General features: G+C 40.7%; 3 pseudogenes; 2 read left to right on the forward strand and 1 right to left on the reverse strand.

The window, feature by feature from the left end:
- LOC147006094 (contactin-associated protein like 5-2-like) overlaps positions 1-9815 on the forward strand; it is a 195864-nt pseudogene extending 186049 nt beyond the window's left edge.
- Positions 9816-9925: 110 nt separating this feature from the next.
- On the forward strand, positions 9926-10672 carry LOC147006095 (fibroblast growth factor receptor 3 pseudogene; annotated as a pseudogene).
- A 1486-nt stretch (positions 10673-12158) lies between these two features.
- On the reverse strand, positions 12159-14865 carry LOC115031707 (nuclear valosin-containing protein-like pseudogene; annotated as a pseudogene).
- Between the last annotated feature and the right edge of the window lie 6640 nt (positions 14866-21505).

The following is a 21505-nucleotide window of genomic DNA, read 5'->3' on the forward strand; positions in this document are numbered from 1 at the left end:
TTTGCATTTCCCTGATGATTAAGAATGCTGAACATTTTTTTTAAGTGCTTCTCAGCCATTCAGTATTCCTCAGTTGAGAATTCTTTGTTTAGCTCTGTGCCCTATTTTTAAATCAGATTATTTGGTTTTTTGGAGTCCATCTTCTTGAGTTCTTTATATATATTGGATATTAGCCCACTATCAGATTTAGGTTTTGTTAAAGATATTTTGCCAATTTGTTGCTTGCCATTTTGTCTTACTAAGAGTGTCTTTTGCCTTACAGATGCTTTGCAATTTTATGAGGTCCCATTGGTTTGATTCTTGATCTTACAGCACAATTCATTGCTGTTCTGTTCAGGAATCTTTCCTCTGTGCCCATACCTTTGATGCTTTTCCCCACATTCTCTTCTATAAGTTGATCAAACTGGCTATGATCACAAACTCAGGTGACAGCAGATGCTGGAGAGGATGTGAAGAAAGAGGATCACTCCTCTATTAATGGTGGAACTGCAAGCTGGTCTCACCACTCTGGACATCAGTTTGGTGGTTTCTCAGAAAAGTACACCTAGTTCTACCAGAAGATCCAGCAATATCACTCCTGGGCATATACCCAGTAGATGCTCAACTTGTAAAAAGGACACATGCACCACTATGTTCATAACAGCCTTATTTATAATAGCCAGAAGCTTTAAAGAACCCAGATTCCTTCAACAAAGGAATGGATACAGAAAATGTGGTACATTTACATAATGGAGTACTATGCAGCTATTAAAAACAATGAATTTATGAATTTCTTAGACAAATGGATGTATCTGGAGGATAACATCCTAAGTGAGTTAACCCAATCACAAAAGAACAAAGATGAGCGCGGGACCTGAGACTGCATTAGTTAGGGAAGCAGAAACCGGCCTGAGTAGGACCACAGGCCTCATCCGGCTGGATCAGCGCTGGGGTAGCGGGAGCGCAGGGTTGCCTGACACCCGCCAGCTACCCAAGACCCCCACCGCAGGATTTTGGGACTGCTGGTGAGTGGAACACAGCTTCTGCTCCAATCCAATTGCGCGGGACCTGAGACTGCATTAGTTAGGGAAGCAGAAACCGGCCTGAGTAGGGCCACAGGCCTCACCCGGCCGGATCAGCACCAGGGTAGCGGGAGCGCAGGGTTGCCTGACACCCTCCAGCTACCCAAGACCCCCGCCGCAGGATTTTGGGACTGCTGGTGAGTGGAACACAGCTTCTGCTCCAGTCCAATCACACGGGACCTGAGACTGCTCTGGTTGGGGAGAGAGAAATCCGGCCTACATAGGGCCACAACCCTCTTCCGGTCAGAAAAGCACCTGGGCAGCTGGGGCGCAGGGTCAGCTGACACTCACCAGCTACCCACAACACCCACCACAGGATCTTAAGACTTCTGGAGAGTGGAACACAGCTTCTGCTCCAATCCAATTGCACGCGGGACCAGAGACTGCATTAGTTAGGAAAGCAGAAAAACGGCCTGAGTAGGACCACAGGCCTCTTACGGCTGGACCAGCACCGGGGTACCGTCAGCTACCCACGACCCCCGCCGCAGGATTTAGAGACTGCTGGTGAGTGGAACACAGCTTCTGCTCCAATCTTTAAATAGTGACAACGATAACAACTAACCCCAGAGATTACCAGATGGCGAAAGGTAAACGTAATAATCTTACTAACAGGAACCAAGACCACTCACCATCATCAGAACCCAGCACCCCCACTTCGCCCAGTCCAGGGCACCCCAACACACCGGAAAAGCTAGACACGGATTTAAAAGCATATCTCCTGATGATGATAGAGGACTTCAAGAAGGACTTTAATAACACACTTAAAGAAATGCAGGAGAACACTGATAAAAAGGCAGAAGACAATAAAGAGGAAGCACAAAAATCCCTTAAAGAATTGCAGGAGAACACTGCTAAAGAGTTACAAATCCTTAAAGAAAAACATGATAACATAATCAAACAGGTAGAAGTCCTTAGAGAAAAACAGGAAAACACATCCAAACAGATGATGGAAATGAACAAAACCATACTAGACCTAAAAAGGGAAGTAGACACAATAAAGAAAACACAAAATGAGGCAACACTGGAGATAGAAACCCTAGGAAAGAAATCTGGAACCATAGATACGAGCATCAGCAACAGAATACAAGAGATGTAAGAGAGAATCTCAGGTGCAGAAGATTCCATAGAGAACATTGGCACAACAATCAGGAAAATGTAAAATGCAAAAAGATCCTAACTCAAAACATCCAAGAAATACAGGACATAATGAGAAGACCAAACCTACGGATAATAGGAGTGGATGAGAATGAAGATTTTCAACTCAAAGGACCAGCAAACATCTTCAACAAAATTATAGAAGAAAACTTCCCAAATCTAAAGAAAGAGATGCCCATGAACATACAAGAAGCCTACAGAACTCCAAATAGACTGGACCAGAAAAGAAATACCTCCCGACACATAATAATCAGAGCAACAAATGCTCTAAATAAAGATAGAATACTAAAAGCAGTAAGAGAAAAAGGCCAAGTAACATATAAAGGCAAGCCTATCAGAATTACACCAGACTTTTCACCAGAGACTATGAAAGCCAGAAGATCCTGGACGGATGTTATACAGACACTAAAAGAACACAAATTCCAGCCCAGGCTACTATACCCAGCCAAACTCTCAATTAACATAGATGGAGAAACCAAAGTATTCCACGACAAAACCAAATTCACACATTATCTCTCCACGAATCCAGCCCTTCAAAGGATAATAACAGAAAAAAACCAATACAAGGACAGGAACCACGCCCTAGAAACAACAAGAAGGTAATCCCTCAACAAACCTAAAAGAAGACAGCCACAAGAACAAAATGCCAACTTTAACATCAAAAATAACAGGAAACAACAATTACTTTTCCTTAATATCTCTTAATATCAATGGACTCAACTCCCCGATAAAAAGACATAGACTAACAAACTGGCTACACAAACAAGACCCAACATTTTGCTGCTTACAGGAAACTCATCTCAGAGAAAAGGATAGACACTACCTCAGAATGAAAGGCTGGAAAACAATTTTCCAAGCAAATGGCATGAAGAAACAAGCTGGAGTAGCCATTCTAATATCTGATAAGATTGACTTCCAACCCAAAGTCATTAAAAAAGACAGGGAGGGACACTTCATACTCATCAAAGGTAAAATCCTCCAAGAGGAACTATCAATCCTGAATATCTATGCTCCAAATACAAAGGCAGCCACATTCATTAAAGAAAATTTAGTAAAGCTCAAAGCACACATTGCACCTCATACAATAATAGTGGGAGACTTCAACACACCACTTTCACCAATGGACAGATCATGGAAACAGAAACTAAACAGGGACACAGTGAAACTAACAGAAATTATGAATCAAATGGATCTGGCAGATATCTACAGAACATTCTATCCTAAAACAAAAGGATATACCTTCTTCTCAGCACCTCATGGTACCTTCTCCAAAATTGACCACATAATTGGTCACAAAACAGGCCTCAACAGATATAAAAATATTGAAATTGTCCCATGCATCCTATCAGATCACCATGGACTAAGGCTGATCTTCAATAACAAAATAAATAATAGAAAGCCAACCTTCACGTGGAAACTGAACAACACTCTTCTCAATGATACCTTGGTCAAGGAAGGAATAAAGAAAGAAATTAAGGACTTTTTAGAGTTCAATGAAAATGAAGCCACAACATACCCAAACTTATGGGACGCAATGAAAGCATTTTTAAGAGGAAAACTCATAGCTCTGAGTGCCTCCAAAAGGAAACTAGAGAGAGCACACATTAGCAGCTTGACAACACACCTAAAAGCACTAGAACAAAAGGAAGCAAATTCACCCAAGAGGAGTAGACGGCAGGAAATAATCAAACTCAGGGGTGAAATCAACCAAGTGGAAACAAGAAAAACTATTCAAAGAATCAACCAATCAAGGAGCTGGTTCTTTGAGAAAATCAACAAGATAGATAAACCCTTAGCCAGACTCACTAGAGGGCACAGGGAAAGCATCCTAATTAACAAAATCAGAAATGAAAAAGGAGACATAACAACAGATCCTGAAGACATCCAAAACACCATCAGATCCTTCTACCAAAGGCTATACTCAACAAAACTGGAGAACCTGGATGAAATGGACAAGTTCCTAGACAGATACCAGGTACCAAAGCTGAATCAAGATCAGGTTAATGATCTAAACAGCCCTATATCCCCCAAAGAAATAGAAGCAGTCATTAATAGTCTCCCAACTAAAAAAAGCCCAGGACCAGATGGGTTTAGTGCAGAGTTCTATCAGACCTTCAAAGAAGATCTAATCCCAGTTCTTCACAAACTATTCCACAAAATAGAAACAGAAGGTACTCTACCCAACTCATTCTATGAAGCCACAATTACTCTGATACCTAAACCACAAAAAGACCCAACAAAGATAGAAAACTTCAGACCAATATCCCTTATGAATATTGATGCAAAAATCCTCAATAAAGTTCTTGCTAACCGAATCCAAGAACACATCAAAACAATCATCCATCCTGACCAAGTAGGTTTCATCCCAGGGATGCAGGGATGGTTCAATATATGGAAATCCATCAACGTAATCCAGTATATAAACAAACTCAAAGACAAAAACCACATGGTCATCTCCTTAGATGCGGAAAAAGCATTTGACAAGATCCAACACCCATTCATGATAAAAGTCTTGGAAAGATCAGGAATTCAAGGCCCATACCTAAACATGATAAAAGCAATCTACAGCAAACCAGTAGCCAACATCAAAGTAAATGGTGAGAAGCTTGAAGCAATCCCTCTAAAATCAGGGACTAGACAAGGCTGTCCACTTTCTCCATACCTATTCAACATTGTACTTGAAGTCCTAGCCAGAGCAATTCGACAACAAAAGGAGATCAAAGGGATACAAATTGGAAAAGATGAAGTCAAAATATCACTTTTTGCAGATGATATGATAGTATATCTAAGGGACCCTAAAAATTCCACCAGAGAACTCCTAAGCCTGATAAACAGCTTCGGTGAAGTAGCTGGATATAAAATTAACTCAAACAAATCAATGGCCTTTCTCTACACAAAGAATAAACAGGCTGAGAAAGAAATTAGGGAAACAACACCCTTCTCAATAGTCACAAAGAATATAAAATATCTTGGCGTGACTCTAACTAAGGAAGTGAAAGATCTGTATAATAAAAACTTCAAGTCTCTGAAGAAAGAAATTATAGAAGATCTCAGAAGATGGAAAGATCTCCCATGCTCATGGATTGGCAGGATCAACATTGTAAAAATGGCTATCTTGCCAAAAGCAATCTACAGATTCAATGCAATCCCCATCAAAATTCCAAATCAATTCTTCAACGAATTAGAAAGTGCAATCTGCAAATTCATCTGGAATAACAAAAAACCTAGGATAGCAAAAACTCTCCTCAAGGATAAAAGAACTCTGGTGGAATCACCATGCCGGACCTAAAGCTCTACTACAGAGCAATTGTGATAAAAACTGCATGGTACTGGTATAGTGACAGACAAATAGACCAATGGAATAGAATTGAAGACCCAGAAATGAATCCACACACCTATGGTCACTTGATCTTCGACAAGGGAGCTAAAAACATCCAGTGGAAGAAAGACAGCATTTTCAACAAATGGTGCTGGCACAACTGGTTGTTAACATGTAGAAGAATGCGAATCGATCCATTCCTATCCCCTTGTACTAAGGTCAAGTCTAAGTGGATCAAGGAACTTCACATAAAACCAGAGACACTGAAACTTATAGAGGAGAAAGTGGGGAAAAGCCTTGAAGATATGGGCACAGGGGAAAAATTCCTGAATAGAACAGTAATGGCTTGTGCTGTAAGATCGAGAATTGACAAGTGGGACCTCATGAAACTACAAAGCTTCTGCAAGGCTAACGACACCATCAATAAGACAAAAAAAACACCAACAGATTGGGAAAGGATCTTCACCTATCCTAAATCAGATAAGGGACTAATATCCAATATATATAAAGAACTCAAGAAGGTGGACTCCAGAAAGTCAAATAACCCCATTAAAAAATGGGGCTCAGAACTGAACAAAGAATTCTCACCTGAGGAATACCGAATGGCAGAGAAGCACCTGAAAAAATGTTCAACATCCTTAATCATCAGGGAAATGCAAATCAAAACAACCCTGAGATTCCACCTCACACCAGTCAGAATGGCTAAGATCAAAAATTCAGGTGACAGCAGATGCTGGCAAGGATGTGGAGAAAGTGGAACACTCCTCCATTGTTGGTGGGATTGCAAGCTTGTACAACCACTCTGGAAATCAGTCTGGCGGTTCCTCAGAAAATTGGACATAGTACTACCGGAGGATCCAGCAATACCTCTCCTGGGCATATATCCAGAAGATGTCCCAACCGGTAAAAAGGACACATGCTCCACTATGTTCATAGCAGCCCTATTTATAATAGCCAGAAGCTGGAAAGAACCCAGATGTCCCTCAACAGAGGAATGGATACAGAAATTATGGTACATTTACACAGTGGAGTACTACTCAGCTATTAAAAAGAATGAATTTATGAAATTCCTAGCCAAATGGATGGACCTGGAGGGCATCATCTTGAGTGAAGTAACACAATCACAAAAGATCTCACACAATATGTATTCATTGATAAGTGGATATTAGCCCAAAACTTAGGATACCCAAGATATAAGATACAATTTGATAAACGCATGAAACTCAAGAAGAATGAAGACCAAAGTGTGGACATTGTGCACCTTCTTAGAATTGGGAACAAAACACCCAGGGAAGGAGTTACAGAGACAAAGTTCGTAGCTGTGATGAAAGGATGGACCATTTAGAGACTGCTGTATCCAGGGATCCGTCCCATAATCAGCTTCTAAACGCTGGCACCATTGCATACACTAGTAAGATCTTGCTGAAAGGACCCAAATATAGCTGTCTCTTGTGAGACGATGCCGGGGCCTAGCAAACACAGGAGTGAATGTTCACAGTCAGCTATTGGATGTATCACAGGGCTCCCAATGGAGAAGCTAGAGAAAGTACCCAAGGAGCTAAAGGGATCTGCAACCCTATTGTTGGAACAACATGATGTACTGACCAGAACCCTGGAGCTCTTGTCTCTAGCTGCATATGTATCGAAAGATGGCCTAGTCGGCCATCAATGGAAAAAGAGGCCCATTGGACTTGCAAACTTTATATGCCCCAATATAGGGGAATGCCAGGGCCAAAAGAATGGGAATGGGTGGGTAGGGAAGTGGGGGGCGCTATGGGGGACTTTTGGGATAGTATTGGAAATGTAATTGAGGAAAATATGTAATAAAAATATTAAAAAAAAAAAAAAAGAACAAAGGTGATTTGGATTCGCTGATAATGGGATATTAGCCCAGAAGCTCAGAATCTTTCTTAGAAGGGGGAACAAAACACCCATGGAAGAAGTTACAGAGACAAAGTTCAGAGCAGAGCCGAAGAAATAATCATACAGCGACTGCCCCACTTGGGGATCCATCCCACAAACATCAACCTAACTCAGACACTATGGCCAATGCCAACAAGAGCTTGCTGACAGGAGCCTGGTACAGCTATCTCCTGAGTGGCTCTGCCAGTGACTAGCAAATACAGAAGTGGATACTCACAGTTATTCTTTGGACAGAGCACAGGGTCCCCAATGAAGGAGCTAGAGAAAGTACCCCACGAGCTGAAGAGGTTTGCAGCCCTATAGGAGGAACATCAATGTGAACTAACCAGTACCCTCAGAGCTCCTTGGGACTAAACCACCAATCAAAAAAAACACGTGGTGGGACTGGTGGCTCTAGCTGCTTATGTACCAGAAGATGGCCTACTTGGTCATCAATGTGAGGAGAGGCCCTAGGTCACATGAAGGTTCTGTGCTCCAGTATAGGGTAATGCCAGGGCCAGGAATGAGAATGAGTGGGTTGGGGAGCAGGGGGAGGGGAGTGAGGATAGGCAATTTTCAGAGGAGAAACTAGGAAAAGGGATAACATTTGAAATGTAAATGAAGAAAATATCTAATAAAAAAAGAAGTAATACAAAACCTTAACATAAAGCAACACATTCCTTAGCTTCTGACCGATTATGCTCATAAACCTTTTGCTGTGACTGTCCTCACATTTTCTTACATACCTGACTTCAGGACCTTAATTCATATAACCAGTTTTTACTGCTCTAGTAGGTGACATGAACCTGGGAGAGCAATAAGGTAGACTAAATAGACACTTTTCTAAACTATTGAATAAAGTATCTTTAAAACAATGATTTTTTTTATATTTAACTATGTGTTTACTTGTTTTTTGGATGGTAGGTGTGTGCAGCTATAGCCAGACTCTTGTACTCTGAGGTGCATATAAAGACTAGAATAAGTATAGATCCCATGGAACTTCCATTACAGATTTGAGCTACCTGAGACCCAGACTCCAGTGTACAGTAAGAGCAGCATGTACTCATATATTCTCATTTATCAGTACATTATTCTCTGATTTCTTTAAAAAATTTTAAGGCCATTTTTCATGTGCCACAGAATTCCTAAAGTAATTTTGGGTTAATTGTACTTTCAGTTGAATAACACGGAGTCTTTCTAGATAAAATTACACATGATTGTCATCCTCTTTCCTTCTCTCTCTTTCTCTCTCTTTCTTTCTCTTCTTTCTTTCTTTCTTTCTTTCCTTTCTTTCCTTCCTTCCTTCCTTCCTTCCTTCCTTCCTTCCTTCCTTCCTTCCTTCCTTCCTTTCTTTCTTTCTTTCTTTCTTTCTTTCTTTCTTTCTTTCTTTCTTTCTTTCTTTCCCTCCTTCCAAAATTCTTTCTTTTTCTTCTATTTGGGATATTTTATAAAACTCATCACTTTGTCTGCTAGTTATTCATTGATTGATTTTTATGTCGTTTTTATATGTTTTGAAAATTAAAATTTGATTACAATATTTCTCCCTTTCCTTTACGCCCTTCAAATCCTCCCATGTACCATCTTTTTCTTCTCCCACTTAGTTTTGTTTTGTTTTTTTTTTTTTCTCAAGATAGTTCAAAATAAATTTTTATTTAAATAAGGCTTTATCAGGTTTTTTTTCCTCTCTCTTTCTTAAAAAGGAAGTAGAGAGTTTTTCCACAAAGCTGGTCAGAAGTGGGAGTGGGTGGGTAGGGGAGTGGGTGGAGGATATGGGGGACTTTTGGGATAGCATTGGAAATGTAAATGAAGAAAATACCTAATTAAAAAAAAAAAGTATTCTGCATGGCAGTGATGGCTGGACCTACTTCAGAGCCTCCTGGTCCAGAACTGTGCAGAGAGCAGCAGAGGTTCCAGGGCCTGAACCTAGCCAGTAGGAGCAGGTGGCCTTTGGCAGTGAGGACACCGTAGAGCTGACATCTGGAGGTGTCCCCACACAAGCCCCACAATCTGGGCTAAGAATGGTACAGAACTGGTGGTCTCCCACTGCATCCTGGTGGGCTCTCAGAGGCTTCAGTATGCGTGTGACAGATGCTCCATCCTCAGGAGATAACGAAGCTGGGAAGAACCTAACTGAAGACACAGCTGAGGAGGAGCTTATGAGACTGGCATTGTGTATGCGGGTGTCCTCAGCGACTATGGGGTGGGTTTCTTCCTCTTCATCCTAGTGGCACTTCCTGCTTAACTGACAGATGTCCTTGGAATCTAATTCCTCTATGAACTTCAATGTAGCCCTCATCCGGATTGCTTGGCTGTCTTCAGGAGAAGGTCCTGTTCTGGCCAATGTTTCTGAACTTGAGCTGCCTGCTGACCCCAAGTAGAACTATCCAGGACCCAGCTGACACTCGGTAAGACTCTGGGAGAAGGCTGCTTTGGACAGGCTGTCATGCAGAAGATACTGTGAAGATGCTGTTGGACCTGGTATCTGAGATGGAGATGATGACCTGCTGGGCCTGCACCGGGTGGGCTCTGTATGTGCTGGTGGAGTATGCAGCCAAGGCAATCTACAAGAGTTCCTTCCGGCATGGACTGCAGGCTGCCAGGAGAACAGCTTACCTGCAAGGATCTCGTGTCTTGTACCTACCAGGTAACATGGAGCACGGAATACTTGGCTTCCCAGAAGTGTATTCAGAGACTTGGCTGCCAGAAATGTCCTGGTGACCTCGGACAATGTGATAAAGATTACAGACTTTGGCCTGGCCCAATACGTGCACAATCTGGATTACTACAAGAAGACCACAAGTGGCCTGCTACCTGTGAAGTGGATGGAATCAGAGGCCCTTTTTTACGGAGTCTACACCCACCAGAGTGATGTCTGGTCCTTTGGTGTCCTCCTCTAGGAGATCTCACCGTATCCTGGCATCCCAGTGGAAGAGCTTTTCAAGCTACTTAAAGAGGGCCACTGCATGGACAAGCCCCACAACTGCACACATGGCCTGTACATGATCATGTGGGGATGTTGGCATGCAGTGTCTTCAGAGGCCCACCTTCAAGCAGTAGGTAGAGGATTTAGACCGCATCCTCACTGTGACATCAACTGACAAGTACTTGGACCTCTCCGTGCCATTTGAACAGTCCTCTCCAGGTGGTTGGGACACTCCTAGCTCCAGCCTGTCCAGGGAGCACCCATGAGTTGCTACCCCCAAGCCCATCCAATAATGGGGGACCTCGGATGTGAAAGGCCTGCAGTCCCACAGACCAAGCCCCAGCCAATGTTTCTGTGGACCCTAACCCGCCCTGCTACTGCTGGTGTGCAGTGGACCCTAGCCAGCCCAGTGCAATGGGTCAACAATAGACAAGACTTCCTGCATGTTTATCCTTAGCTCCTGGGTGCAGAGGCCCCTGCCCCTTGGGAACATGCACTGCTGTATAGTGATCTCCTGAGTGGCCAGGGCCAGGAGCACCAAATGAAAATGTTAAGAGGCCCACCTTGTGCAACCCTGGGGTTCTGGCCCTCTCATTTCTTACTGCTCCATTACAGGGACCATTGTAGAGAGTGGGCCTTGGCCTTTTTGGTGCCCCAAGCTGAGCTTGCAGGGAGGCTCTGCTCTGTGTGGCAAGCCTCTCTCCTACATGGCACCTTATATCTGGGAGGTGTCATAGCTCGACATCTCCAGGCTGCCTGCTTCCCACCTTGCCTCTCAGACACAAATTACAGGTACCTGAAAAGGGGGGGTAGGGGGGGAATGTCTATCAGAAAGGTGTATTCCAGAGGAAAATGTGTATTTATATAAATAGATGTTGTGTAACACACACACATCTATATGAAAAAAGGCAAAGCTGAGGCCCAAGGGAGCAAGATACTCCATGGGGCTCACTAGTAAACTGGCAAGAACAGGCTGAGAAGCAAGGGACTTTTCTGGTATGGCAGTTTTGTTTGTACTGGACCTATATATTTGTAAAGCTATATTTATCAACTCCCAGAGCTCCAGTCCCCAACCTCAGGGTCACAGCATTTAGTCCCAGGGTATTTCAGACATTTTAAGTTGTAACTTATTAACAGTGTAAGAGGTTCATGCTGGATTTAGGGAGTTGCTGAGACCATGTGTCTGGCCTCTACCAGGCTGGACATAGCCCCTTGGCACATGAACAGCTAGCTCTCCTAGTTAGTAATGGTGCCAGAGAGCGTTTCCTGTTGCCTTTTGCCCTCTTTTGTGAGGGATTAGATTTATATAGGAACTTTCTTTAGGAGATGTTTAAAAATTTCAAGGTTAACTGGTATTTTTCATACAGATTATTCTAATTACTATGTATTTCAGGCAGGAGCCTGTGCCCAGGGAGGGACTGATCCTGTAAGAAGGTTCAGATGTTAATAGATATCTGTTACAAGTTTATCTATCTATAATTTATTGAATTTTTACAAGTTGTTTTGCTGCGGGCTTAACACTTCCTATGCAGAGCTTCTAGCCTTTTAAAGCCTAGACTGCTACCTTTCAAAGCCTGGGAGATAGTGGTGAATGCAATTTTGCTACTTTTTGTACTCTTACTGGGCCTGGGTGGCTGTCCCTTGCCTGTCAGTCAGCAGGGTCAGGACAGTGGCTCAGGGTTCTTGGGGCCTAGCACATGGTTTGTCAGCCCACACTAGCAGATGTGGTATTGCTAACACAGCCAACTTACTTTCCAAAAAATAGATAACTGGTTCTGATAAAAAAAAAAAAAAGGATCATCGGTGTCAAGCTGAAAGTAGACCCTCCAGAGTGACTGTGATTCATGGTGAGTTCCACACACTAGACACCTCCTCCATGCCAGGTAGCACAAACGTCACTGACTGAGGGACCTCTGCAGAGCTTCATACATCTTTTGATCCTTTATTGATATGGATGGTTTTACTTTCTTGAAAGCGTCTTCAAAGTGCTTATGACTGACCTTAAGCTCACCTGCTCCAACCCCATTCTTCTGTGCTGTTATTTCTTGTCTCAGGGCACAGAGAGAAGCTTCCGGTACCAGAGCAGTAAGGTCCGCACCCGTATAGCAATTACAACGAAGGTCATTAGCAATTGTTTCCAAATTTACATCTTCATCCAGTGGAGGTTTGGTGCCATTTTTTGTAATAGTCTTTAATATGGCAACGCGGTCTGCTGGGGGAGGCAAACCCACGAAGAGCGTTTTGTCCAGGCGGCCTGGACGCAGAATGGCAGGGTCAATGATATCTGGTCTATTGGTGGCAGCCAAAATAAAAACTTGCTGGCGTGTTTCTAAGCCATCCATCTCTGTAAGCAGCTGATTCACCACACGAACACTAGCACCTGTTTCTCGGTCTGATCTCCGAGGACATAAAGCATCCACTTCATCAAAAAATATCACGCAGGGGGCTGAGTTCTTGGCTCGCTGAAAAACTTGCCGAACAGCACGCTCACTCTCACCAACATACATATTCAATAATTCAGGGCCTTTGACAGATATAAAATTCAGTCCAGACTCATTTGCCACAGCCTTTGCTAGCAGAGTTTTTCCACACCCAGGAGGACCAGCTAGGAGGATGCCAGCTGGAGTCCCCAAACCAAGAGTTCTGAACTGGTCTGGGTTGCGAACAGGTGCCAATATTGCCATTATAAGCTCGTCTCTAATATCTTCCAGGGCACCAATATCAGCCCATGTCACATTAGGGACAGTTACAAAGCCTTCCCTTTTGGCAGAAGGCTGGACTTCTGCTAGAGCAACAATGAAATCGTTCAATTCAATGCACAGTCCTTGCATCTGTTCCTCTGAGAGGGGATCTTGGTCTCTTAGCAACCCCAACAGCCTTTGCAATTCATCCTGTGTTTCTGAAGTGGGCTCAGCTCCCCGCCTTTCCTCCTGGTCTCCTTCAGAGGACAAACCTTCAATCTCAGGCTTTTTCTTCTGCTGCGCCTGCTGTTTCATCAAGACCCTATTGACCGCACACATGGCTGCCTCTCGGCAAAGAGACATTAGATCAGCACCAACAAAGCCTGGTGTTAGGTGTGCTAAGTGACAAAAATTAAAAGTTTCCGGAAGCCTCAGTTTTCGGCACAACGTTTGGAGAATTCTTTCTCTGGCTGCCTCATCTGGGATACCCAAGCAGACTTCTCGGTCAAACCTTCCTGCACGTCTCAAAGCAGGATCCAATGAGTCTGGCCTGTTAGTAGCTCCAATAACTAGGACCCGAGCTGTAGCTGCCACGTTATTCAGATCATCCATGCAGGTTAGAAGCTGGGCTACAATTCTTCGTTCCATATCTTTTGAAGCAACTTCTCTTTTGGGGGTAATTGCATCAATTTCATCAATGAAAACAATACATGGTGCATTTGACACAGCCTAGTCAAATAACTCACGGAGCTTCTGCTCAGACTCTCCAGAAACTCCGGACACAATCTCTGGAGCAGCCACTTTCAGAATCGGCAAGTCAAGTTCCCCTGCTATTGCGTGTGCAAGTAATGTCTTCCCACAGCCTGGTGGTCCATGCAGGAGAACTCCACGTGGGGGCACGACACCAAGGTGCTGGTATACCTCTGGATGACGCATGTGTATGAGCATTTTGCAGACTTCTTTTAATGTTGCATCATTGCCTCCAACATCTTCAAACTTCACATTGGAAATCTGCAACTCTGTACTCCTTGCTTTAGCTTTCTTTTGCAGAAGAGCTTCTATTTCTCCATCTACTTCTTGAAGATTCTGTTTTTCTTTTGTTTCCTTTGCCCTTTGCCCTACCTTTCCTTTTCTTATCGCTTTCCAGAAGAGAAGAGTCTTTTAAAATCTGAATCTCAGAATCCTGCTTTTTAGAGTTGCTTTGGTCATCTGATAGGTCCAAGAGAAAACTTTCTTTCTTTCCACCTGGAGTTTTGTCAATAAACCATTCTCCCTCAGATTCTCGGGCAGGGGTCTTCAATGGCATGGAGTCCGTTTTAGATGTCAGCAATGGTGTCGAAGTGGTAGCTTCTTTCTGTTCCAACTTCGGAGTGGTTGAAACAGAATCTGAGTTTCCTTTCCGATACAAAGAGAGCAGGGAACCGTTCATGTGATTTGCTGACCGTGGATCTGGGTAATCTTCCATGTCTGAATCATCATCAGAATAGCTTTCCGTGTACTCATCCTCTTCATCTTGTCTTGCTCTTTTTGCCAGATGTCCATCTTCTAGTTCTTTAAGATCCTTAAGTTCTTTCTCACTACTAATTATGCTAAATACTTTTTCTACCTGAATCCTGAAAGCATTTCTTTTTCTTCGACCATAATCTACACTGTACATTCTTTGCAAGTCGGATGCTAAGACTCCAGTGTCCACATATTTGCCACATCTGTTACTACTGAGGTACTGAATGACCCGCTGCTTCAGTTTCCTGTCTACGAAAACCGCAGGTCTGGGCTTCATGATGCTGCTGCTCGGCACGGGCGCCTCTCGTTACCCGGAAAGACTGCCACCCTCCCACTTAGTTTTTATTACCATTGGATCTTTTAGTATAACTTTGATGCCTTTATCTTCATTTCAAGTTGCTATGTAATAAAAAATATAATAATTAGAAAAATTAAAGAGTTTAATAAGCTTCTCCATAGCTCTTGTCTCACCATGTTTTTTAACTTTCAACTTTCACAGCTTTCTAAATGATATAGTGTTTATTTTTGCAGCATCATTCATTCAGAGCTAAAACTACTGCACATTAAAGGAAGGTCTCCTCTTCTCAATCAAAATTTCCTTTATAAAATTATAAATAGTGGAAGGAAAAGTATATTACTGAACAGCTAGAAATTTGCTTTTACATACTGCAAGCAAACTCTTGAAAAACTGATGGAGATAAATTTGATACCACCAATTACTCAGTGTTGCACAATTTCACTTCTTTCTTTCAGAACCCCTCCCCATCTGGAGAGGTTGAGGGAGGCAACTGTAAGACATAAAGTTCAGCGGATGGGTAGACAGTTAGATTGAATCTGATAGGAGTGTGAGAGTGGGAATAAATCCTCATTATAATCTTGTTTCATTTTTGTGGAATTGCATATCCTTCAGAAATTTTCTTTCTGGAAGAATATATCAGTGGTTAAATGTGGATATTGCTCTTTCAGAGGTCCTGAGTTGTGTCCCAGCACAACTATATACCTAGCTTTAGGGGATTCAATGCCCATTCTACCTCCCACTGGCACCTGGTGTCATGTGCACATACCCACATATATACACACATATATACATAAACATGAAAGTAGAAATGTCTTTAGGGACCAAAGTGGGGACACTGTGCCCCTTCTTAGAATTGGGAACAAAACGCCCATGGAAGGAGTTACAGAGACAAAGTTTGGAGCTGTGACAAAAGAATGGACCATCTAGAGACTGCCATATTCAGGGATCCAACCCATAATCAGTTTCCAAAAGCTGACACCATTGCATACACTAGCAAGATTTTGCTGAAAGGTCCCAGATATAGCTGTCTCTTATGAGACTATGCAGGGGCCTAGCAAACACAGAAGTGGATGCTCACAGTCAGCTCTTGGATGGATCACAGGGCTCCCAATGGAGGAGCTAGAGAAAGTATCCAAGGAGCCAAAGGGATCTGCATCCCTATAGGTGGAACAACATTCTGAACTGACCAGTACCCCGGAGCTCTTGACTATAGCAGCATATGTATCAAAAGATGGCCTAATCGGCCATCACTGGAAAGAGAGGCCCATTGGACACACTAACTTTATATGCCCCAGTACAGGGGAATGCCAGGGCCAAAAATGGGAATGGGTGGGTAGGGAAGTGGGGGGGGGGAGGGTATGGGGGACTTTTGGGAGAGCATTGGAAATGTAATTGAGGAAAATATGTAATAAAAAAAAATTTTTAAAATTAAAAAAAGAAATGTCTTTAGGAAAGCATTTTAAAAAAATCATCACTCTGTTTTTCTTTCTAGTACATTTATTAGATATGTTTTTTTCTGCCTCATTTCAGTATTAAATTACTAGTTCATTTTCTGAACATTTAGTCATTAATAATAAGAGCAAGAAAGATGGTAGAGTTAGTGTTAATTTGAATATGATATACATGTTTAGAAAATGGCCCTTCAAGTTGGTTCTCCTGAAACAGAATAAATCCTTTTCTGAATTTCCCATGCTCCTATTCTCTATTCTGCTTTTTCTGCTGGAGTTCTAACCAAGTCTCAAATTTATGACTATTTCTATTAATGTGTTATAATTCTTTAATCTTTTAATACAATATGTAAATCCTCTCAACACTGTGAGCTGATAAAATCATATTTTAATTTAAGGACTATCATCTTTATTTATTTTAATATAGGCCACAACTTTGTTTTAATCTCTAAATATAGTGGTCTTTTCATTTTATTAAACAATTATTGTTTGTTTTCTCTTTCCTTCCCATTGATACACTGATTCATCTGGATACTGCTAAAGTTTAATCAGCTTCAGCTTCTACTCACCAGAGGCACTGTTTTCCATTGTGTTTGCATTTAGAAAAAGAGTATCATCACTGAACATTTGAACATCTTCTGATATTATAGTTGTATTTTCATTTGACAGAGCTAATTTATCTTCTCATCATTTTTTTTTTTTTTTGCAGCTACTGGTGAATGTAAACTTTACACTGAATCTTAAGTTATCTTTTGTGAGATACCATATAATTTATGAACTTTCAAGAGACAGCTAGTTTGGAAAGGTAAAATTGAGTATTTAGGAATGACAAATGAAGAAGTGCAGTTGATAAGATGGCTCAGCTGGTAAAGTTGCCTAAAATGTGATTAACCTGAGTTCCATCCCTGTACTTAATAGTATAAGCAAAAATAACAAAATAAGAACAAAAAAAAACAAAACAAACTAACAGATTTTGTGACTTGTACTCTAAACTCCACATATGTGTTCCAGCACAAGTCACCTCATAAATAATTAATGTAATTTTTTTAAAAGTAGAAGTATTCAAAGACTACAAACACTCATGAGTTCTAAAATGAGATTTACTGAGTTTCAGAATTTTGTGCAAGTCAACAAGGTAAATACCTTTCTTTCTTTCTTTCTTTCTTTCTTTCTTTCTTTCTTTCTTTCTTTCTTTCTTTCTTCTTTCCTTCTTTCTTTCTTTCTTATTCCTTTCTTTCCTTCTTTTTCTTTTCAATTTTTGAGACAGATCCCAATGTAGTTCAGATCAGCATGAATATATATATATATATATATATATATATATATATATATTCACACACACACACATTCATACAGACAGAATGAGTGAGTAAGACAGACAGACAGACAGACAGACGCACTTTAGATTTAACATCTGAGGATTGAAACTTCAAAGAGTACAGAATAGGGAACATACTTTATTCTACTTTGGTAAAAAGAAACTGGATACACTGGAGAAGAGGGTCAGGAAACCACTTAATCCAAAAGAAAGACATATTTAAAATTTACAATCCTTGGAGGAAATAAATAGCATTCTGGGAAATTCAATTTCTAATGAAAGCCTTAAATTACAGATGTTAGATCAAGAAATGAGAATATGAGTTTTAGAGCACAAAAAATTAATATAACTTCATTTCTTGCTCCAATTTTTATTAACTAATCTAATTGCTGAAATATGAAAGCTAAATTTTCCATGGAAAATTTCAAAGGGACTAATATTCCATACTTTAATTAAAAGACAACATATATACGTATGTGTGTGTGTGTGTGTTTGTTAGTATGATAATTCAGACATTTAATCTTAATACATGAGAGTTGGAAATAAAAGGTCCAGGACTTTACAGTCATCCACAACTACCTAGTTCAATCTTTATGTGCTATATTCTCATAAAACAAAAATTTAATTATTTGTCTTATAGATAGTATCCTGTTCCATTTGCATTTAGAATGAAAAACTAAAGCAAAATGTGTGCAAGTTAGAGAGCTTTCTTTCTTGATTATGTTTATCGTAGCTCAAGATCCAGACTATAAAATACTGAATGTGATTTTCTAAAATAGATTTATTCTTTTTCCCTCAAGTGACTTGCATATTAAGATAGATAAATGATTCAGGACAGTGATTTGAGACTTGATAAAACCATGCCTGTATTTCTGACATTATGTTCAACAACAATTCACTTTGCATAAACAATATGAACTTATCGTATAGGTAAAAGTTAATTGTACATCTCAATTTGATGCAACTTCTATAATATACCAAACAATTTTTCATAAAGACTCTAGGTGAAGAGGAGCTCAAAAAGAAAATGAGTGACATATTTGACATATTTAAAAACAAATTTATATGTTAGATTGTCTCAAGTAATCTAGAATGCAAAAGACAATTGAATGTTAACTAATTACTTTTCACAACTGCAGAAAACAGTCTAATTTTATATTTATTAAAAGCTTGAATTTTCATTCCTGGCATTGATGGAGAGAAAGTGACAATGAGTTTGTGATCATCACAGAGTCATTGAACATGAATGCTTTGACTTGGAACTTCTATCTCGAAAGCAATAAGTAAAATGTTTAATTAGAGAACTTTCCAAACCCCTCCAACCACCACTGTCCCTATTTTTGCAATTAAGAGAAATACTAATGCTACCCCTTAGACTATGTAGATGGCTATTTCTGCTCTACCGTCCCTTTCTCCTTCCTATCCTTTTATAAACATATTTTTCTCCTACCCTACTCCCTCCCCACTCTTCTCTGTCTTCTCTTATTCTGTGTTGTTTCTCTTCTGTTGTCCTTCAAAACAAACAAACAAAAAACAAAACAAAAAAAGAAGAAGAAAATGCAAATATTAAATGAAATAAAAAATCTTGTTAGAGAAACTAATTCAGTCTTATATTATTGAATGAGTGGAATGATTCTAAACAGACAACTGAGGGAAACCTGGCTCTGATGGTATGAAATGATAGAAACCAAAATCCTCAGGTAGACAGTCATGTCTTGTACATAGACTGGGGATAGACACTTTGTCCAGAAACGAGACGCTGAAAGGCCTTCCATATGAAATTGAAGACAGTAGTAATTAAACAAAGACAGTGAAGAGGAGATATACTGGAGAGCATCAGTATATTGATGTGAGTAAATCAGTAGCAATAAAAAAAAACAAATAACAAAGCCACAACAACAAAAAACCAATGACACAAGAGTGTGAGAGAGAGAGAGAGAGAGAGAGAGAGACAGAGACAGAGACAGAGACAGACAGAGACAGAGAGAGAGAGAGAGAGACAGAGAGAGACAGAGAGAGAGATTCATGTACATGTTTGTACTTATGTATGCAAATACATGTGTGAATGTGTACCTCTCTGAATGATGGACAGAGTTTGATATCAGGTGTCATTCTCAATCACTTTCCACTCTGGACCTGGGGCTGACATATTTTGCATATCCTAGATAATGGATAAATTCCAGGGATCTTACCTCCAGTATCCTAGTGATAGAATTGCAGATGAAGACCACCTTGCCTCATTCCTTTTACATAGAATCCAGGAATATGATCATAAGTCCTTGTACTTTCAAGTCATGCACTTTACTGATTGTGCAACCTCTCTTGCTCTGTTCTTACTTATTTTAAGAAATATTCCAAAGAGGATTTATGCTGAGTAGTAGCAGATCATTTGGAATGCATGAGGATGTAGAGAGAAGATTTGGTGCCAAACTTCAGACAGCACATTTACACAATGCAGTCCTGTGAAAATGTGATGTGCTATCTGAAACAAGATACTCATCCTGACCCTGAAGACATTCTTCTCTCTGCATATGTACATTACAAGGTTACTGTAAAGTAAAAAAGAAATGGTAAACAGGAATTGTGAAATAAGTTCTCCAATTGTTACATCCCTGCCAATACTCCTTGGAAATCCAATGCAGCTAAATAGCATGATATATTCTGACACAAAAATATCACTCCCCCAGATAAAACAAATAAAAGACACTTGAAAAGTCAAATCAATTAAAATGGTCACAAGCAAATAAAAGTGGTAATGCCATTAACACAAATCTATGAACCACCTCAATGCTTTATTTCTAGAGTAGAACACTGAAGTGTTATAATCACCTAAAACACATGAAGATGGACATCTCAAAAGCAGCAAGCTACACACACTTTTATATCTATAATTTAGTTGTACTATCTGTATATGAATCTTTTCCCTACATATTTGTTTGTGTACCATGTATGTGCAGTGAGTTGAGAGATCAGAAGAAGGTGAATTCATCACAGTTGTGTGTTGCCATGTAAGTTCTGAGAATCTAACTGGACTCTTTAGAAGAGCATTTAGTCCTAATTCATTCTGAGTTATATCTCCAGTTCCTTTGATTGGATTGTGGTAGTGTCTCCCTCTCCCTCCCTCTCCACTTCCCCCTCCCCCTCCTCCTCTTTCCATGTGTGTGTGTGTGTGTGTGTGTGTGTGCGTGTGTGTGTATTTAAATACTGAAAATATATGAAAAATATAAAGTGAAAGGAAAATAATAAAGACAAAACAAAAAATAAGAATTGTGTATCTAGATGCTTGGTGGATTAAGTCCTTCCAAAATATACTATTACTAACCTGTAGAAATTAGTGATACTTTTCATATGTTGAATAGTTTTCAACAATCTTTACAAACATAGGTAATCTAAGGACATTTAAGACTGTAAAATCAGAGAATACCTGGTGGATCCTAATCTGACTGACTCCATGTGATCCTCTTCCATAAAACATGAGGTCAACAAGCTAAACTGCCCAAGTGAGGATGCCTCAGTCCACTTGGAAGGGAGAAGCAAAAAATCACAAGTGGGGAGGGAGGAAACTGTCAGGGAATGTGGATGGGAGGTAGGAGTTGGAGGAAGAGGGGAACCTGATCTGGTATTGGAAGTGGGAAATGGACTGAAACCCTGAGGGCCAGCAGAAAGAATGGAAACAGGCAACCTTGGAAGTTAGAGGTTGGGGAGATCCTCCAGAATGCACCAGAGAGCTGGAAGGTAAGAGACTTTCAGGAATCAAAGGGAGGGACCTTGGATGAAATGCTCAACATTAGAGAGAGTAAACTTATAGAGCCCATTTCCAGCATGAAGATAGGGCATCAAATGAGTGAGAGGAGGACCATCCCACAGTCATAACCCTGAAGCATAATTGTTCCTGTG

Source organism: Mus caroli, unplaced genomic scaffold, assembly GCF_978045245.1.
Source record: "Mus caroli unplaced genomic scaffold, Mus_caroli_1 scaffold_1, whole genome shotgun sequence".
Lineage (NCBI taxonomy): Eukaryota > Metazoa > Chordata > Mammalia > Rodentia > Muridae > Mus > Mus caroli.